The 15,019-nt window shown below is 45.9% G+C and overlaps 1 pseudogene; it reads left to right on the plus strand.

Moving 5' to 3' along the window:
- The first annotated feature begins 8,555 nt into the window (after window positions 1-8,555).
- On the plus strand, window positions 8,556-14,775 carry LOC123140823 (uncharacterized; annotated as a pseudogene).
- Window positions 14,776-15,019: the final 244 nt, after the last annotated feature.

Consider the following 15,019-nt stretch of genomic DNA (forward strand, 5'->3'; position numbering starts at 1 on the left):
ACCGGCTTCAGTTAGCAGCAGTAGCGAAGGAATCGCTCGATCGGGTTCAGTTAAGAGCCATCGATCGATCGCTTGGGTTCAGTAACGCGTAGCCTGCAGTGCAATCGCTCGGGTTCAGTTAGAGCCCAACGCCTTGCTCGGGTTCAGTTAGAGCCAACGCCTCGCACACACGCGCGTATGTGTACAAGAGAAACGCGCATCGCTCGGCCCCCGACCTCCCACCGTAACCGGGAACTCCCCGAAATTTTCCTCCCCCTCGCTTCTACCACGGTTTTTTCCGTCATGGACGGCCCAAAGAATGTCATGCAGCTGCGTCTCCGGCCCGCCCAGGACGAAAAGCCCATTTTCTATCATGATTTTTTGTCATAGAAGTAGGAGCCCACCACATCTATGATGATACCGGGTTTTGTCACAATTATCGTCGTAGAAGTGTCATATGTATGACAGAATTTTTTTTCGTTCGGCCCAAAATGTCACGGATGTGTCTTTTTTTTGTAGTGTTGCATCATATACAACTCTTCTTTAATAAATCCATTAAGGAATGCAGTTTTGTTTATCCATTTGCCAGATTTCATAAAATGCGGCAATTGCTAACATGATTCGGACAGACTTAAGCATAGATATGAGTGAGAAACTCTCATCGTAGTCAACACCTTGAACTTGTCGAAAACCTTTTGCGACAATTCTAGCTTTGTAGATAGTAACACTACTATCAGCGTCCGTCTTCCTCTTAAAGATCCATTTAATCTCAATGGCTCGCCGATCATTTGGGCAAGTCAATCAAAGTCCATACTTTGTTCTCATACAGGATCCCATCTCAGATTTCATGGCCTCAAACCATTTCGCGGAATCTGGGCTCATCATCGCTTCCTCATAGTTCGTAGGTTCGTCATGGTCAAGTAACATGACCTCCAGAATAGAATTACCGTACCACTCTGGTGTGGATCTCACTTTGGTTGACCTACGAGGTTTGGTAGTAACTTGATCTGAAGTTACATGATCATCATCATTAGCTTCCTCACTAATTGGTGTAGGAGTCACAGGAACCGGTTTCTGTGATGAACTACTTTCCAATAAGGGAGCAGGTACAGTTACCTCATCAAGTTCTACTTTCCTCCCACTCACTTCTTTCGAGAGAAACTCCTTCTCTAGAAAGGATCCAAATTTAGCAACGAATATCTTGCCTTCGGATCTGTGATAGAAGGTGTACCCAACTGTCTCCTTTGGGTATCCTATGAAGACACATTTCTCCGATTTGGGTTTGAGCTTATCAGGATGAAACTTTTTCTTATAAGCATTGCAATCCCAAACTTTAAGAAACGACAACTTTGGTTTCTTGCCAAACCACAGTTCATATGGCGTCGTTTCGACGGATTTAGATGGTGCCCTATTTAACGTGAATGCAGCTGTCTCTAATGCATCACCCCAAAACGATAGTGGTAAATCGGTAAGAGACATCATAGATTGCACTATATCCAATAAAGTACGGTTATGATGTTCGGACACACCATTATGATGTGGTGTTCCAGGTGGCACGAATTTGTGAAACTATTCCACATTTTTTTTAATTGAAGACCAAACTCGTAACTCAAATATTCGTCTCCGCGATCAGATCGTAGAAACCTTATTTTCTTGTCACGATGATTTTCCACTTCACTCTGAAATTCTTTGAACTTTTCAAATGTTTCAGTCTTATGTTTCATCAAGTAGATATTCCCATATCTGCTCAAATCATCTGTGAAGGTCAGAAAATAACGGTACCCGCCGCGAGCCTCAACACGCATCGGACCACATACATCAGTATGCATGATTTCCAACAAATCTGTTGCTTGCTTCATTGTTCCGGAGAACGGCGTTTTAGTCATCTTGCCCAAGAGGCATGGTTCACAAGCATCAAGTGATTCCAAAATCCCATCAGCATGGAGTTTCTTCATGCGTTTTACACCAATATGACCTAAATGGCAGTGCCACAAATAAGTTGCACTATCATTATTAACTTTGCATCTTTTTGGCTTCAATATTATGAATATGTGTATCACTACGATTGAGATCCAACAAACCCTTTTCGTTGGTGTGTATGACCATAGAAGGTTTTATTCATGTAAACAGAACAACAATTGTTCTCTAACTTAAATGAATAACCGTATTGCAATAAACATGATCAAATCATATTCATGCTCAACGCAAACACCAAATAACACTTATTTAGGTTCAACACTAATCCCGAAAGTATAGGGAGTCTGCGATGATGATCATATCAATCTTGGAACCACTTCCAACACACATCGTCACTTCACCCTTAACTAGTCTCTGTTTATTCTGCAACTCCCGTTTCGAGTTACTAATCATAGCAACTGAACTAGTATCAAATACTTGGGGGTTGCTATAAACACTAGTAAAGTACACATCAATAACATGTATATCAAATATACCTTTGTTCACTTTGCCATCCTTCTTATCCGCCAAATACGTGGGGCAGTTCCGCTTCCAGTGACCAGTTCCTTTGCAGTAGAAGCACTCAGTCTCAGGCTTTGGTCCAGACTTGGGCTTGTTCACTTGAGCAGCAACTTGCTTGCCGTTCTTCTTGAAGTTCCCCTTCTTCCCTTTGCCCTTTTCTTGAAACGAGTGGTCTTGTCAACCATCAACACTTGATGTTTTTCTTGATTTCTACCTTCATCGATTTCAGCATCACGAAGAGCTTGGGAATCGTTTCCGTTATCCCTTGCATATTATAGTTCATCACGAAGTTCTAGTAACTTGGTGATAGTGACTAGAGAACTCTGTCAATCACTATCTTATCTGGAAGATTAACTCCCACTTGATTCAAGTGATTGTAGTACTCAGACATTCTGAGCACATGCTCACTAGCTGAGCAATTCTCCTCCATCTTGTAGGCAAAATATTGTCAGAGGTCAAATACCTCTCGACACGGGCAATTTCAACTCTTGGAACATCTTATATGTTCCGTGGCATTTCAAAACATTTTTTGAAGTTCCGGTTCTAAGCCGTAAAGCATGGTGCACTAAACTATCAAGTAGTCATCATACCGAGCTTTTGTCAAACGTTCATAACGTCTGCATCTGCTCCTGCAATAGGTCCGTCACCTAGCGGTGCATCAAGGACATAGTTCTTTTGTGCAGCAATGAAGATAATCCTCAGATCACGGATCAAATCCGCATCATTGCTACTAACATCTTTCCACTCAGTTTTCTCTAGGAACATATCAAAACAAAACAGGGGAGCTAAACGCGAGCTATTGATCTACAACATAGATATGCTAATACTACCAGGACTAAGTTCATGATAAATTAAAGTTCAATTAATCATATTACTTAAGAACTCCCACTTAGATAGACATCCCTCTAATCCTCTAAGTGATCACGTGATCCAAATCAACTAAACCATGTCCGGTCATCACGTGAGATGGAGTAGTTTCAATGGTGAACATCACTATGTTGATCATATCTACTATATGATTCATGCTTGACCTTTCGGTCTTAGTGTTCCGAGGCCATATCTGTTATATGCTAGGCTCGTCAAGTTTAACCTGGGTATTCCGCGTGTGCAACTGTTTTGCACCCGTTGTATTTGAACGTAGAGCCTATCACACCCGATCATCACGTGGTGTCTCAGCACGAAGAACTTTCGCAACGGTGCATACTCAGGGAGAACACTTATACCTTGATAATTTAGTGAGAGATCATCTTATAATGCTACCGTCAATCAAAGCAAGATAAGATGCATAAAAGATAAACATCACATGCAATCAATATAACTGATATGATATGACCATCATCATCTTGTGCTTGTGATCTCCATCTCCGAAGCACCGTCATGATCACCATCGTCACTGGCGTGACACCTTGATCTTCATCGTAGCATCGTTGTCGTCTCACCAATCTTATGCTTCTACGACTATCGCTACCGCTTAGTGATAAAGTAAAGCATTACAGGGCGATTGCATTGCATACAATAAAGCGACAATCATATGGCTCCTGCCAGTTGCCGATAACTCGGTTACAAAACATGATCATCTCATACAATAAAATTTAGCATCATGTCTTGACCATATCACATCACAACATGCCCTGCAAAAACAAGTTAGACATCCTCTACTTGGTTGTTGCAAATTTTACGTGGCTGCTACGGGCTTAGCAAGAACCGTTCTTACCTACGCATCAAAACCACAACGATAGTTTGTCAAGTTGGTGCTGTTTTAACCTTCGCAAGGACCGGGCGTAGCCACACTCGGTTCAGCTAAAGTTGGAGAAACTGACACCCGCCAGCCACCTGTGTGCAAAGCACGTCTGTAGAACCAGTCTCGCGTAAGCGTACGCGTAATGTCGGTCCGGGCCGCTTCATCCAACAATACCGCCGAACCAAAGTATGACATGCTGGTAAGCAGTATGACTTATATCGCCCACAACTCACTTGTCTTCTACTCGTGCATATAACATGAACGCATAAAACCAGGCTTTGATGCCACTGTTGGGGAACACAGTAATTTCAAAAAATTTCCTATGCACACGCAGGATCATGGTGATGCATAGCAACGGGAGGGGAGAGTGTCGTCCACCTACCCTCGTAGACCGAAAGCGGAAATGGTAGCACAACGCGGTTGATGTAGTCGTACGTCTTCACGATCCGACCGATCAAGTACCAAACGCACGGCACCTCCGAGTTCCGCACACGTTCAACCCGATGACGTCCCTCGAACTTTGATCCAGCCGAGTGTTGAGGGAGAGTTTCGCCAGCACGACGGCATGGTGATGATGATGATGTTCTACCGACGCAGGGCTTCGCCTAAGCACCGCTACAATATTATCGAGGTGGACTATGGTGGAGGGGGGCACCGCACACGGCTAAAAGATCAAACGATCAATTGTTGTGTCTCTAGGGTGCCCCCTTGCCCCCGTATATAAAGGAGCAAGGGCGGAGGTGCGGCCGGCTAGGAGGGGCGCGCCAGGTGGAGTCCTACTCCCACCGGGAGTAGGACTCCCTCCCTTTTCCTAGTTGGATTAGGAGTGGAGGGGGAAAGAGGAGGGAGAGAGGAAGGAAAGGGGGGGGGGGCGCCGCCCCCCCTCTCCTTGTCCTATTCGGACCAGGGGTGAGGGGCGCGCGGCCCTGCCCTGGCCGCCTCTCATCTTCTCCACAAAGGCCCACTATGGCCCATTAAGCCCCCGGGGGGTTCCGGTAACCCCTCGGTACTCCGGTAAAATCCCGATTTCACCCGGAACACTTCCGATATCCAAATATAGGCTTCCAATATATCAATCTTCATGTCTCGACCATTTCGAGACTCCTCGTCATGTCCGTGATCACATCCTGGACTCCGAACAACCTTCGGTACATCAAAACATATAAACTCATAATATAATGTCATCGAAACGTTAAGCGTGCGGACCCTACGGGTTTGAGAACTATGTAGACATGACCGAGACACGTCTCCGGTCAATAACCAATAACAGAACCTGGATGCTCATAGTGGCTCCCACATATTCTACGAAGATCTTTATCGGTCAGACCGCATAACAACATACGTTGTTCCCTTTGTCATCGGTATGTTACTTGCCCGAGATTCGATCGTCGGTATCTCAATACCTAGTTCAATCTCGTTACCGGCAAGTCTCTTTACTCGTTCCGTAATACATCATCCCACAACTAACTCATTAGTTGCAATGCTTGCAAGGCTTAAGTGATGTGCATTACCGAGAGGGCCCAGAGATACCTCTCCAACAATCAGAGTGACAAATCCTAATCTCGAAATACGCCAACCCAACAAGTACCTTCGGAGACACTTGTAGAGCACCTTTATAATCACCCAGTTACGTTGTGACGTTTGGTAGCACACAAAGTGTTCCTCCGGTAAACAGGAGTTGCATAATCTCATAGTCATAGGAACATGTATAAGTCATGAAGAAAGCAATAGCAACATACTAAACGATCAAGTGCTAAGCCAACGGAATGGGTCAAGTCAATCACATCATTCTCCTAATGATGTGATCCCGTTAATCAAATGACAACTCATGTCTATGGCTAGGAAACTCAACCATCTTTGATTAACGAGCTAGTCAAGTAGAGGCATACTAGTGACACTATGTTTGTCTATGTATTCACACATGTATCAAGTTTCCGGTTAATATAATTCTAGCATGAATAATAAACATTTATCATGAAATAAGAAAATAAATAATAACTTTATTATTGCCTCTAAGGCATATTTCCTTCAGCTTGTGGAAGCCCTTGATCTACGGAAAGTGGAGTCATCATCATATGCCGCTGTCATTGAGGATATCAAATTCCAGCTCAAAATGTGGTTCTCCAAGCAAAGAGTCCATCATTGTAAAAGAGAAGCAAACTCTGTAGCCCATGAACTAGCAGTTATAGGTCGCTTGTGTTTACCCGATAACAGCATTAGTTGGAACTCTGATGTACCGCCCCAAGTGGCTGTTTGTGTCTCAGGCGATATGCCTTAATTTATAAAGCTCTGCTTTCCCTAAAAAAAAAAACTAGAGATTAGCCCCTCCTTTCCTTCTAATTTGTCCCACTTCAAGTCTTGGCCCCCCTCTTACATTTCGCTCAAACTCCGCCACCTCTCCCAGAGTCTCGTGCTTTCAGAACCTCGTTAACGTCAGGGCTCAAACTCTAGGAGCTTAAAGTTGTAGACCAAGGCATGACCTTGCTCCTGCTCGCTTTGTTAACTCGGATTGTATGGGGGCTTGATTGTGACTCTTGACCGTTTTCTTACTCCCTCCATAAAATTAATGTAACACGCTTTTTTACGCTAGACATAGCTAGAGCACAAGGCCTTCTCACGGTGTGCGATCTTATCATCCAGTGCCCACCATTCTACTCCATGAACAACTGACACCAAGCTAGATCCATGTCCATCAAGACCTTTTTTTATGGCTTTTCTCAAATTGATGGTTCTTTTGCTCAACCTTTGGCCTGCATATAACCATATCACGTAGCGTGTGCAAGTGAATTTTCTTATGTTGATGCTCAGGATGCCTATTCTTGGGTTCGATGAGAAGACATGCGTTCAACCCAGTTTAAGCATGAATTAACACAGCTGATTTTGATAGCTAAACCAGGGAGGTTAACCGTTAATCGAATCCCGGACGCTCCCCCCTCTCCCTTCCATGCTTGAGCGCCGCCTCCTCGGGGGCGGCCTGGGAGGCGCACGGACCCTTCCCTTCACCCCCCTTCCGCCTCACTCTCCTCCCACCGTTGTCGGCGGCCGCCCCCGGATCTGGCCCGGGTGGTGTTGGCGGCGGCAGGTCCTCCTTTACCCACGTGCAGCTCCTCTTCCCGGGGCATGGGGCGACAGCTCGGTTGACGGCAGCCCGGCGGCCAGTGTGGTGGTGGCGCTTCCCTTGGCGGCGGGTCCGGTCGGGCGTCACAGGATGGCTGGCGGTGCGTCCCCGCCCCAGATCTAGGCCCGTAGGGCCCCATCTGGGTTCTAGCGGGCCAGCTCCGACGCGTCCTTGTTGTCTCCTGCGCGGTATGGAGGGGAAGCTCGGATAGGGGGTGGCGACGCCAACTGCATGCTCTTTTGCGGCGCACCAGCGGGGGCTTCAGGGGCATTTCAGAGCCCGGTCGGGCCTGTGGGCTCATGGGCCTAGTTTGCTCCTGCTGACGCGTCCGGTCGGGTACCATCATTGACAGTGGAGGTCGAGCCCTCCCGCAGGCCGACGGTACTGCTGCCCCGCATCCCGACTCTTCTTATTCACTGTGCAGGCCTCCCCTTCGCGGTGCCATGGTGAGACGACGGGGATGGCTTCAAGATCGTGCTTGCGCAGGGTGGTGGGCGGTATGGTGGAGTGCTCCGGAGCGCCCTGGGTGATGGTTGGGATCGGGAGAAATCCCTGTCGGCCTATCTGACGCCGACGCAGTGGCGCCTGAGGGTGGCACCGGACCTTCCTGGAGGGCGTCGGGGGCTACCCTTCCTTTCTCCTCGCTGCTTACCGAGAGAAACCCATGGCAGTAGCGTCGTCATCGTCACGTCCCTTCTTGGAGGTGTTGATTGGTACCGGCGCTTGGGAGTCTAGGAGCTTGATGGGAGATCTCCAGTGGGCGCAACGGTCGAGAGGCTTCTTCGTTTTTGTTGATCCGCCGTTGTTCGCTTTTGAGTATCGGTGTGTGGTTGCTTTTGTAATACAAAGCGGGGAAACCCTTTTTCGGAGGTTAACCGTTAGGGCCTCTTTGATTCACAGGATTTTGAAAACGCAGGAATAGGAAAATTATAGGATTGAAGTGCCATGCCCACTTGAATCCTATAGGATTAGCAATGAGTGTTTGATTTCACGAGAAAAGTAAAGGAACTTAAAAAAAAGGTTGGAGTGGGTGTTAGATTTCCTATGAAATATAGTACAAAAGATTTTGTTGGAATTTTTTTTATGGGATTTAAAGGACAAAATATAGTAGAAAAAATTCCAAAGGATTTTAATCCTCCAAAAATCATATAGAATTTATTTGAATCAAACGAGCCCTTAATCGTGCATTTTAGCAAGGTCTTTGTATCTCTTCCCCCTTTCTTCCTCCCGACTCGACAAGCTCCGCCTCCGCGGCGCGAGGGGAGGCCGACGGGCGGCGGCCACCAGAGAAGCCCACCACGGCGAACGATTCAACCCGCCGTCTTCTCCACGGCCCCGCTCCTCCTCGTATTCCAGCTCCCCTCCCCTCCGTCCCATGGCGCATCCCCACTCCTCATCCCAGTCTCCGATGGCGGCCTCCCTCACCCCACCCTCTCTCCTCCCAATGGCCTACCTCCCCCTCGCTGCAGCGACCCTCCATCCCGAACCCGCTCATCGCGCCTCCCAATCTCCCACGGCCGTGCCGCCTCCCCCTCCCCCTCCCCCTCCTGAGCCCTAGAGCAGCAACAAGGTCTCAAATCCTCACCCTTATTTCTTGTTGCAGATTAATTCGAGCCAGCAACCTGCGTAACCACCTTCTCTGTGATTCTGTATGCAGCCCTACCATGTTCTCTGAAATTCCCTGTGCTACCACCACCATGCTCTGTAAAATTCCTGCACTCCCAAACGCACAGTATCTATCCTGTGCAGTCAGCATTCAGATCCTGCACATGTCACCATGTTAGCGCCTTGCTTACATTCTGTGGTTCGTTGCAAACTTGCAATTCGTCAGTTGTCTTGGTGCATGTTGCCACTCGATTCAAGTTTACTTCGGCTCAATACCGGCGTCGAAACAGGGGATATAATTGCATTGCGTTAGTGTTGCAAAGCTGGCATCTTCCTTGTCCTTGTTCTGCAGGTAAAATTTTTAGGCTGAATGGGTTGTTGTTAATTCTGATCATGACTGCCTACAATGGTGCTCGGTGTGTAATTCGGTTCTGTAAGCTGGAAGTGATGAAACTACACTTGCTGTTTCCAGTAGAATATCTGAGTCCACTCCATCCTCATATTGGAGCCATCTTCTATCAATATAACAAACAAGATACTGTCTTCTTGACTTCCTTCAGATGTGACCAACACAACTTGCTAGATATTACATATCCAAAGTTTTCCATCTCAAAAGTGGTGGATTTGGAATTTCATAGCAGGGGGTGACAAGCGTGACACTCCCACATTTGAGCACTTGTATGTAATACACCCAGATTAGCCTAACTAGGAGTATACAGTCAAATAATTTTTGCATTTTAGGTGCCACCCCCACTGGATCCGCCCCTATAAGGTAACAAACAACACCAGCAGGACCTCTGGCTCAGCATGCTATCACTTGTTCCAACAGTTCCCAAAAGGCATGGCTTCCTTCCTGTACTAAGATGCAGGTTCTCACCCTCATGCTGAGCTGAAGGAAGTAGTAGTCAAGGTTTCCTCTTAAAATCTACTCCTGCTTCCAAGAACAAAAAACTGATTTTCCTTCCATAAATTTGCCTTCATACATTATAATCAGCTTTTTTTAGTAAATGCTTCCTTGGCGTCGTAATGCACATTAGCTAATAGCTAGCTACGTACTACTGCTATTGCAGCTAGCTATGTGTAGCGCTTAATTTTGTCCAGCGTTTGACAAAGCTTGCACTTTCCTAATATAACGCAGGCTTGTTAGGAGAAGAATTGGGGAATAATTGTGTGACAATGCCGACCGATGATTCTGGCACCCTGTCTGTATTTGCTTCAGATCCTCTTTAGCTAGCATATATCATCTCCCGGTGAATTTGATGGTGCAGACAGGATTAACTCTTGTGAAGATGCAACTTCAGCACAGCGTTACTTCCCGAGGATTAGTATCCTGCCTGACGGACCATTTCTTGTGTTTTCCTTTCCAGTGATAATCTATGTTGTCGTTAGGGAAGGCCAATAAAGATATACGTGCAGCAAGGTACTGCTGTTAGATTTTACCGGCGCGCTGAACCATGCCTTTTCTTTTCAAGTAGTTGTGATTGTGGCAAGACCATAAGATTATGTGGTCCAAAATGTAATTTACTCTTATGGCTATATAAATAAAATTATATAACTTGATCTACTTTAAAACTCTTTCTCACACGAGTTTATTATTGGTATTCATGGAAGTATCTATATGAAAAAGGAAGTATTTAGGATCATGTTTTAGGTGCAGCCTCTATGCCGAAAACCACACTGCCTGTTACACAAGGGAATCGTAGCCTCATACATAAGTTGGTCAAACAAAGCAAACAACCCAGATTTGTCTTTACCTTTATATCCCTGTGACCTTTAAAGCAGCAAGCAAAGAATCTGATGATGGATGTGGTGTGTAGGAGCAAAGAATTCACAGCTTTTGCTTTTGAGAGAGAAAGCAAAGCAAGCACAAGGAAAGCAGCTAATGTGTATGCATTGCATATGCATGGGCCGTTTCCCATGCTAGCTAGTTGAGCTTATATTTATCATCACTACGTGAGGTCGTTGCAGGAGTTAATCAAGGTCAAGGTTATGGTTACCGAATGAGGCAATTTTACCGAGGGGGACTGGTAAATGTGGTTACCACGGTTACCGAGAAATACCAAGAAAAACCAAGAATATTTCGAGCGAATTTTGTAGTTGAATTTTGAATTCAAATAAGTGAATGAACGAATATTCGAACCAGAGACCTCTCAAAACAGGAACTAGGTTGCTACCAACACGCCAGAAACAACTCTCATGGCATTAATTAGATCCTACGTACTTTTTGCTCGGTATGGCGATTTACCGAGGGGCATGGAAATATGCGGTAATCATGGGAAATCTTGAAATTTTGACTGGTAACCAAAACAGTGATAAGGTAACTACATCAATCCTTTGCAATCTGCAGATTGTTTAATTGCTTCTCGAAATTTATACCTTCCTTGAACAAAGCATCATGTTATAACTTCTCCAAATGATTTTGTCAATCTCTTGTGCTTTATTTTGGAAAGGAAGGAAATTGGATCTGGATATTGCTGTAGACTGTTCTATGGGTTAGATATTCCGAACAGAACTGCTGACATTTGAAGGATTGATTCGATTCATCATGCCTAAACCAGAGGTATGTAGTTCATCACGCATGCATGCACTTCAATTTTCAGTGTCTAATGCTGCATATTTGTGACTTACTTGGTTCCTCTAGATATTGAGCTCATCCGACCAGGATCTTCATTAATTAGTTGTGTTCCTCCGTAGGAGCTTTTTCATGCATTTTTTGTTATGATGCACCTTGTAGTTTGAGATGAATGAATTAAAGAAACAAGGATAAAGTGATGAACCTCATTTGATATTGTTATTGTTGAACATTGCAGGAGATCAAGATCCAAGCAAAAAATATCGATGCTGCAGCAGGAGAGATGATTGGCGTTTTGGAGGGTACAAGCAAAGGAAATGTTATCCTCGTCCATGGTTGGCATGGATTTGGGGCATCAGCGGCACTGAAGGTACTAGCACAACGTATGAAATCATCAAAATCAAAGTTTGACAGGGTTATCCATGTCGATTGCTCAGTGTGGAAAAGCATGAGGGCTCTGCAAAAGGCAGTCGCAGAGGAGCTGGAGCTTCCACCGTCGGTGATGGCCATCTTCGATTGGTGCGATGAGGAGGATGATTTTAGTGGGATAGATGAAGGGTCTCGAGGGGTCATAGCAGATATGAGATCAGAAATCTTCAGAAATCTCATTAGTAGCAGATTTGTGGTGATATTTCACAATGGGAGCATGAAATACATTGATCTGTACGAGTCTTGTGGTGCCCCAGCAATATCAGTTTTGAGTAATAAGGTGTTGTGGACCTGGCACGGGAGGTTTCAATCCAAATACATAGATTTCGAGGAACGTGAAAAGATGGAGCTGCATACTGATGTTGTTGTCAATTATTCTCATGACGATTGCATCCGTGACGAAGCATTATTGGAAGAGGCCAAGGAGATTGTCGCTTATATGGGTATTTCAGAGCCTGACATGAACCATATGATTGTTGAGAAGTGCTTCCAGTACGCCTGTGCATTGGGATCTCGATCTCCCGGGTTCAAGTGGGTGAACTGGGAGAACCATGCTTCAATCTACTTGGTATGCGATGGGATTATACAAGGGCAAGGCGATACATCAGCATGGGTAATTGCCGATGCTCTACAGAGAAACATGTCTATGGATTGGCTTCGTTTCCGCACTGATGATGACGTTCTTCGTCGTCACCTGCTTCATGACCGCTGGGACCTGCGACCTGGTGAGGTTGGCATAGTGCTTTCTGAAGTGACATCCTTCTTCGCCGTACCAGATACTACATACCTTGTCCGAACGGCGACATTACAAAATGGAATATTCCAACATTCGCACAGCAGCAAGCTGCGTGTGTTACATCTCTCTCATTGCAGATTCAGTTTTGAATCGCCTCCCTTCCTGTGTTGCAGCCAGCTAAGACTCCTCCAGCTGAACAACTGCAGAAATATCCCATCTGATAAGCATCCAAGCCACAACGAAGACATGTCATGCTTCCAGAAGCTATGGGTGCTGCACCTGAGGTCTACAAGCTGGTATCGATTACTATCAGCAGAGATGAAGAACTTTATGGCTGACCTCAGGGAGTTGACTGTAGAAGAAGTCAAGGATTGGAGCATAAGTGATTTACGTGGCAGGGGACCTTCCCTTGTCAAGGTCCACGTAGAGGAACAAGGCTGCTACTTACCAACCAAGGACCACAACTTGCCTGACCTATCTAGCGCAAGCTTCCTTAAGACAGTCATCCTTATCAATTGTGTTCATGTGGAACAGGTTGTCCCCGGCATGATGCCCCCATCGGTTGAGTCATTCACCTTCTTGCGTGATTCTTATACTCATCATGACTACCCTAGGATATCTAGAATTTCCTTCCGGGGTTGTTCTCAGTTGAAGAGTATACTATGGCAAGGAGATCTAGAGAAACTCGAGGAGCTGGACCTCTCAGGCACAGCAGTGAAAACCCTCGACCTCAGAGAGTTGGAAATTAACAATATCAAATCCCTCATCTTGTTGGGCTGTGAGAAGCTTTATGCAATATTATGGCCGCCGAAAAACAAAAGGACAAAGGTTTTGGAGGTGCTGCACACCAGCACCATACAATCTACATCACCTGGCCAAGCTAGTTTGGAAGAAAAACCCCAGAAACCTATTGCAGCTATGGGATCATCATCTAGTCCTGTTGCTACTGCTAAAGAACAGGGCATCCGTCGATATGCGTCCTTTGACTTTAAGTGGTATATCTGCACAAGGGATACAAGGATCCTTAGGTCGCTTGAACCGGTTAAAAGATATATTGAGCACAGTCATGTATATATGGAAATGGGTTCATCTCCTACAACTGCTGCTACTGTTGGTGACGGTGAAGCTGCTCAAGGAATCCGGAGTCTGCGCAAGCCTGATAATTATTTATATGCAAGGGATCTCTTCTGTCAGAGCGACCTACAGGCTGGCGCTGATAATGAAGGTGCAATCAGCTGGATGTGGGATTGCCCAGCTAGTCCTACTCCAAGGGCCCAAGACTTGTATCTTCACATACATGATAAGCAGGAGGTGAAGAGGGGACTACTACAGCAAAAACAGAGCAACACTGAAGGAATTAATGTTAGCGCTGTTTTCCCTGGTTTCATAGTTAACAATGCTCGCATGCTTCACCTGCATGATAGCTCATCCGTCATTTGCATCAGATGCCCACAACCACAAGGTTCATGCTGGAGGTGGCTTGAATGGTGCCGAGTCGAGAGGTGCCCCAAGCTAAGTACTGTCTTTTATACCCCCAACCAAGTGAGGGTGATAGCTTCTGTTATGAGTTGGCCACATTCTGGGCATCTGAACTCCCAAAGGCATGCTACATCTGTGATTGGAGTGCAATACGTACATTTTCCTTTGTACAAATAGTACTATTGCACCTGGACTATTGCCCTAGGCTCATACATGCGCTACCCTTGTCCGAGTCTGTGGACACTTTGCCTCATTTGGATACCCTGGAGATTGTGTGTTGCGGTGATCTAAGGGAGGTTTTCGCTTTGGACACTAAGCAAAAGCAGCAGAGAATTATAGGATGCCCCAAGCTAAGGCGCATTCACCTGTATGAGCTCCCCAGCCTGCAGCACATCAGTGGGAGCAGGATGTCCGCGCCCAACTTGGAGACCGTCAAGATCAGGGGCTGCTGGAGCCTCAGGAGCCTACCAGCCGTCAGCAGAAACAATGAGAAGCTGCCTAGTGTGGACTGCGAGAAGGATTGGTGGGATAACCTGGAGTGGGATGGGGTGGAAGCGAACCACCATCCTTCACTCTATGAGCATAACCACTCGTCATACTACAAGGCCCAACAACAAAGAGGCACCGTACTAAGGTAAGATACATATGACCTATCTCTCTTTTCATCGCTAGCTCTCTTAGAGAGCCACTGCCAGCCAGCATGTTTCAGTATTCTAATTTATACTACTCTAGTTCCGATGCTATCTACTATGTGTAGTAAACCAATCATCTCACTGGCGATTTGTTTTTGCTGCACCTTAGGTAATCAGTTCCTTCCATGGGACATGAACGTTGATCCTGTCATCCTGTGGTGCTCCCTACGCAGCGGATGTCTTTGCTGCA

The sequence above is a fragment of the Triticum aestivum genome, chromosome 6D, assembly GCF_018294505.1.
Source record: "Triticum aestivum cultivar Chinese Spring chromosome 6D, IWGSC CS RefSeq v2.1, whole genome shotgun sequence".
Taxonomy (NCBI): Eukaryota; Viridiplantae; Streptophyta; class Magnoliopsida; order Poales; family Poaceae; genus Triticum; species Triticum aestivum.